The sequence below is a fragment of the Hydra vulgaris genome, chromosome 11 (genome assembly GCF_038396675.1).
Source record: "Hydra vulgaris chromosome 11, alternate assembly HydraT2T_AEP".
NCBI lineage: Eukaryota > Metazoa > Cnidaria > Hydrozoa > Anthoathecata > Hydridae > Hydra > Hydra vulgaris.
Genome location: NC_088930.1, coordinates 18,238,461 through 18,245,506, shown reverse-complemented (window position 1 = coordinate 18,245,506; position 7,046 = coordinate 18,238,461).

The window sequence follows — 7,046 nt, the reverse complement described above, 5'->3', positions numbered from 1 at the left end:
CAATACAGTTGTACTAGAACTATTCTTTTTTCTTTTGAGAGAAGAAGTTCGCATTGGAAGTGGAGATAAAGCCTTTATTTGTATACCAAGACACAGTACACTGAAACATAATCAATAACAATTCTAACAAATTTTCTTCAGCCTGAAAATTGTCAGCTTCTAAAAATTTTCATTTTAATTGAGAAAATATTATTATTATGAAATACCTTTTTAGATAAACATGTGTGTGTGTTTTTAGATAAACATGTGTGTGTGTTTTTAGATAAACATGTGTGTGTGTTTTTAGATAAACATGTGTGTGTGTTTTTAGATAAACATGTGTGTGTGCTTTTAGATAAACATGTGTGTGTGTTTTTAGATAAACATGTGTGTGTGTTTTTAGATAAACATGTGTGTGTGTTTTTAGATAAACATGTGTGTGTGTTTTTAGATAAACATGTGTGTGTGTTTTTAGATAAACATGTGTGTGTGTGTTTTGTGAGTATGTGTAAAATTGCAGCAAATAAAATAAAAGGCTTATTGTTCTGTTTTTTCATTGATGATAATTAAGTTATCTTAGAGAGTGGGTCATTATGTACGTTGCGTTTTAAGAGAGTAGCGGTTTTTGCTCGAGTGAAGAAGTTTGCACTAGATGTGTAGATATTGTTTCTAAAGGAAGTTTGTCCTAAATAAATGAAATGTTAAACAAAAATTAAAATAACAATAACAGTTATTATATTTGAACAAGTTGAGAGAAAAAAAAAGTGACAAAAGACAAACAATGTTTAAACTTACTGTTTGGAAAGCTTTTGCATTTGAAATTGTCTCTTCTCAAAGTATCTTACAAGGTGCACAGTTCTTTTCCAGAAAAACTAAGTCGTCTACTGGCCATATCCAAGTGTCTCTAAATCCATTAACTGCGGTTTCCATAGCAACAAATTTTAAGTTAAGCATGAAGTTGATGTTGAGAAATAAATCTGCCTGAATACCCATTGCATTTGCATCCATTTACCACTAGCATTATTATATTTAGAATTTGAAGTTTTGAAAAAAGATTTATCTAAAGGTTGTAGCCTATGAGTAGTATGTAATAGCAAAGAAAGCATTTCTCTGTGATTTCAAACTAGAATTAAGGTTTTAAGGTTTTTTCTATGTGTTGAATGACAATCAAGTATAAGAATAATTTTTTTTTTGTTCGCTGTTTGCAAGAGGTTTAAAACTAAGTGAGCTTATAGAATGACTTATCAACAAATTAAATAAATCTGTAGTTATCTAACAAGTATCAGAACAACTACAAACTGCCAGCGGTGCTGCACCGTTTTTAAGCTCATTTTAAAACCTTTTACGTTTAAGTATGAGCATAGGAGGTACAAAAGATCCAACAACATTCATACAACATTCGGTTGTGTTATTCATAACTCTTTTATCATTTGTAATACCTCCTACTACCATTTTTTCCACCTAATTTTCAGAGGTAAAACTTTCCTTGGTTCGTGAACTGTAATTATTCCAGTTTGATCTATGATGTAAAGCAAATCTGCAGTAACGCCTGAGGGAAGAAATGAAGTACATTAGAATGAAGGAGAATTATTTTTAGAACAAAGCATATTTTGATAGTTGTCAAAATAAAAATAAAGATTAATAGAGGAATATTTAAAAATAAATCAGACAGACAATGCACCTAAACGGTACTAACAATAATAATAGACAATCAATTGTTTTATAAACACTAATATGAACGAAGATATACAAAAAAATATATCACCAAACAAAAACTAATAAAACAAAAAATTGATTACAAAAATATTCATACAACAATAAAAGGCCTCAGAATGGAAAAAAAACATTAATGCTAATGCGTAAACATAATTTGCGTAGTGATTAAGTATTAAACATCTCCTCAGAGTCGCGTCTATTATTACTGATGAGGATCAGCACTAATAACTAGTTTATCCTGTCAGACAAACGTCATCGCCATTTATGCTTTACCCCGCGACTTACGCCAAATCCATACTGCAGTAAAAAAGGACTCACTACAAATAACCAAAACCCAACCATACCCAAATTTGTAAAACACAAATATTTTTTTCATGATATGATATTTACCCGCGCAACTTAAAATCCTTGATAATAGTGGTAATATACAAACCAGCGGATATATAATATATTAAAAATACTGTATAAAAATAAAGTAAATACTGTAATAAGAATGGATAAATTTAAGCCTAATGGGTGGTTAATATAAAGTTTTCGGGTAATATTACAATGATATAAGGCAGGATATAAAAGTGATTTCAAAAGCGCGTAAAATATTGTTAAGAGGTAAAGTTTTTCTTTACGGTCCGAATCAATGTAACTTTGAGACCATAGCAAAATCGAAATTTCAAAAAATAGAGTTTTCTCTATGGTCCAAATTAAACGTTTTTTCGAGACCATAACAAAAGCGATGCAAAATCTTCATTAACAAATAAGTAAGAACATAACTAAATTGAAGTTTACAAAGAGTAAAACTTATATGAAATAATATTTTAGTAAGAAATATAATAAAAGAAAATCATACAATTTTCGGTAAAATGGGTATTTATTAAATAGAATAACATAAGAAATATACCAAATACAAAAATGATGTAAAGAGCGGGAAAATATAATTTAAAATGAGGCTTTCTCTACGGTCCGAATTAACGGATATTTGAGACCATAACAAATGCCAAGATAAAAAGTTTAATTCTAACTAATTAAATATGAATAAAACTAGAAAAATGATGTAAGGTAAACCAATAATATTATAACACATAAATTGTAACACCTAGGAACTGTAACTTAGTAAAGAAAAAATAGATTTTTCATTTATGTTTTTTTATGCGCCGTTTGGATTAGAAATTTCTTGATCGATTCAATGTTTTTGTAACTCGCAATAGGTGGAGTTGGCCATATATTTTTAAGATCAGTATCCTGTTCAACAATATTCCAGTGCTTATTTATTATTTTATTGATAAGTTTTCCAACATTTTCAAATGTTGTAACAATCGGTAAAATTCTCTCTTTTTCTCTTTCTTATTTATATTTATTGTAGACAAGTTCGTGTTGTGTATGTCGTAGTATTTTTTAAAAACCTTTGTTAATAGATTGAATAGAGTAGCCTCGTATAACTAAAATTTGTGCTAGCTGTTGTAGCTCTTTTATTAGGTTGTAACTGTTTGATATAATCTTATTGTATCTTAACGCTTGGGTATATACTAAGTTACTTTTTTAATGAGGGGGATGGAATAAACTATAATGTAAGAGTGTTGTTGTATCCGTTGCCTTTTTGTATATTGTTGTTTCTAACTGTCCGTTTAGCTTTTTGACAATTGTTAGATCCATAAAATTAGTAGAATTGTTAGAATTATTGAAAGTAAATTTGATCGTGGGGTGGATGGCTTTCATAAATTCGAAAACTTGTGTTAGTTTCTCTGGAGGTCCATGAAAATTAAAAATACATTATCTATAAATCGTCTATAAAAAGAAATTATTTTCTCATCAATTCTTCCCATAAATAAATTAGCATAGGGTGGGGCCATATGTTTTCCCATGGTAGTACCTGTAAATTGTAAAAAGTGATCAATTGAAAATTGAAAGTTGCTGTGGGTTAGGATGGTTTTTAATATAATGTCAATAAAAGCAATAGGTAGGCGTTTTATGGGTCCGTTATATGGCGGTGCTCTCTTAAAATAAAATTTCACAGCGTCGATACCTTCGCGGTGAGGAATGTTTGTATACAAAGATATAACATCAGCCGTGATAAGGATGTAATTGTTGGTTTCTAGTACATGAGATTGAAGGAGTTTAAGGAACTAGCTGAATAAATTCTGTGATAAAGAACGATAAGTTGTCGGTTGGTCCGTCACAACCAGAAACAATTGGTCTTAAGGGAATGCCTATCTTATGAATTTTGGGAAGGCCATAAAACAAGGGGGTATGGGGTGTTTTTAGACGTAGGAACTCCGATGTTTTTTTTATCAATCATATAATGAAGAAACATATAGTCAATAAGATTGTTGACATCTCTTGCTATACTTTTTGTTGGATTTCCTGAGAGTAGTTTATATGTGTTTTTATTTGATAAAAGTGGAGAGATCTTCTCTTCATAGTCTGTTTTGTCTAAAATACAAGTACCCCCTCCCTTGCCGGCTTTTATTATCTTATTATATTTAGAAGTTAAAACTTTTAAAAGTTTATTATCATTACTATTTTATTTTAGTTTATTATTATCATGTAACATTTTATATTAATTTATTAAGTCGCGGGGTAAAGCATAAATGGCGATGACGTTTGTCTGACAGGACAAACTAGTTATTAGTGCTGATCCTCATCAGTAATAATAGACACGACTCTGAGGAGATGTTTATTACTTAATCGCTACACAAATTATGTTTACACATTAGCATTAATGTTTTTTTTTCCATTCTGAGGCCTTTCATTGTTGTATGCATATTTTTCGTGATCAATTTTTTGTTTTATTAGTTTTTGTTTGGTGATATATTTTTTTGTATATCTTCGTTCATATTAGTGTTTATAAAACAATTGATTGTCTATTATTATTGTTAGTACCGTTTAGGTGCATTGTCTGTCTGATTTATTTTTAAATATTCCTCTAATAATCTTTATTTTTGTCTTGACAACTATCAAAATATGCTTTGTTCTAAAAATAATTCTCCTTCATTCTAATGTACTTCATTTCTTCCCTCAGGCGTTCACTGCTCGTGTGTGACCATTCGGCGAATTTTATATATGCCAGAATTATATATGTGCTAAAGTTTTTAAATAAATGATAATATATATAATAATCTTAGTGTAAATAATAAATAAAAGTATTTAAAGCATTTATATAAAATTGTTCTTAAGTAAAAACTTTCCTTGGTTTGTGAACTGTAATTATTCCAGTTTGATCTATGATGTAAAGCAAATCTGCAAATATTTTGGTTATCAATAAGTACAGTAAGTTCATTGAAAAATAATAAAATTAAGAAAAAAACAAAAGCTAGCATGCCGCATATTCACAAATTGATATGTTAGTGCTAAACAAATAATGAAAGAACTGAGAGTTCTTAATATTTATGAACAAAACATCTATAGCATCCTTCAGTTTATGTTCAAAGTAAAAAATAATTTGGTCCCAAAAATATTTCATAATTACTTCCAACTTGTTGATCATAAATACGAAACAAAACATTCTAAGCAGAACTACTATATTCCAAAAATGTCTTTGAGTCAATCCCAATTCTCAATATCAAGAAGAGGACCACAATTGTGGAACTCATTTCTCACAAATAAGATTAAAACGATAAACTCTTTTCAACATTTTAAATGCGTTGTTAAACAACAGTTACTTGACCTCCACATTACTGAAAAAAAAAACTTTCACAAGTCTTGAATTTTTTTTTTGTTTGTTTTTCTTTCCATTTACACAATAGCTGGAAATGATTATGGTTATATTTATAAAAATGCATTTAATTGTATTTATATTTATAAAGATACACTTACTTGGCTATTTTACTTATACGAGTTCTTATATTTATATATGTTTAAATATCTGATAATTTGTGTTTATCTTATATTTAATTGATATTGATTGTAAAACATAATTGAAATTAACGGGGCAATATGATAAGACCATTGTCTTCTGCTTGCTCCAGTCAATTTGTTACGTTAACAGTTTTGTAAAAAAAATAATTTTATATTGACGAAAAAAGATTATATAATAGTAATAATAATTCAGGTAATTTCACACTAAGGCTTGGGTTGTGTTTCATGAATTGATAATATCACTTCTTTCTAGCCATATCAACATCTTTGTTGAATTAATGAGGTTGTTTTTTGTTTTTTTCAGCAATTTCAGTTGTTAATCGTCAAAGATCTGTTGTGTTTTTTCCAAACAAAGAAGGTTCCAGTTTCAAAACATGTTTAACTAACTCCTCAAATTTAAGGCAAGTAAGCTACTACACTTACCAAACTGTTTAATTGATTCATATATTTTAACAATTTATGTCTTTTTAATGTTGAATAAGGAATTCCATATTTTCCACATACATCGTTGAGTTCAATGTTACTATTTCGATAAGCAAAAATAGCTTTTTTCATATCCTCATTCGCCCACAAACCATAGCTTCGTTTTAACATTTTGAAAATTATATATTTTTATATACTTTTTTTTTTGTTTTGATTTTTATTTTAGGTATCGCAAAAAGTCCTTATGGACTTATCACAGAGCACCGTGGATGAGCATTTAATTGGAAGTTTACGCCTCCTCCCTAACCGATATCGCAAAACTTGCCCAGAAGTGGGGTTTGAACCACGGATCCTTAGTTTCTGAGGCAAGTGCGCTACCACTACACCACGACTGTTCACGGGTACTTTGAGGATTTAAAATGGCAATTTTGCAACATTTTTATGCCTTAAGTGAGGACGAATTACGCGACGAGTACTCAAAAGAAGCGAAATTTTATAAAAAGTTCACAAATAATATTTGTTTCATGTAAAATTATTATTTTGAATTTATTGCATAATAACTATGGTTTTTTAACAAAAAAAAAAAAAAAAAAAAAAAAGTGCATTTTTCGATGTTTTTTTATAAAACAATTATTATTTTCGAACTTTTTATAAAATTTCACTTCTTTTGAGTATCAGGTTGACCTACTTTTGAAGAACTTTTTTTTCCAGAATATTAGGGGCCCAATAAATGTTCAAGGGACTTGGGCCACCTGTAAACATATTTTTTTTGACATTTTTTGTTAATCCAGTGATATTTTATTATATCGCATATATTTAGAGCTATTACAAGACAGTTTTAAAAAAATTCTGTTTTTCTATGCACCCTACTGTATAACCACAAAATACATTTAATTTTTAATTATATTTTCAACAATCAGTTGAAATTTCAAATGCAAATTTAACAAAATGGTGCTATTTTGTGCTATCTTTTTTACTTAAAAAAAGAGCACCATGATTTAATTTATGCAAAAATCGTAAAACCTATCTTTGTATAATTTATAACATTGTGCCCATGTTTGTTAAGAACAATTCTTTTA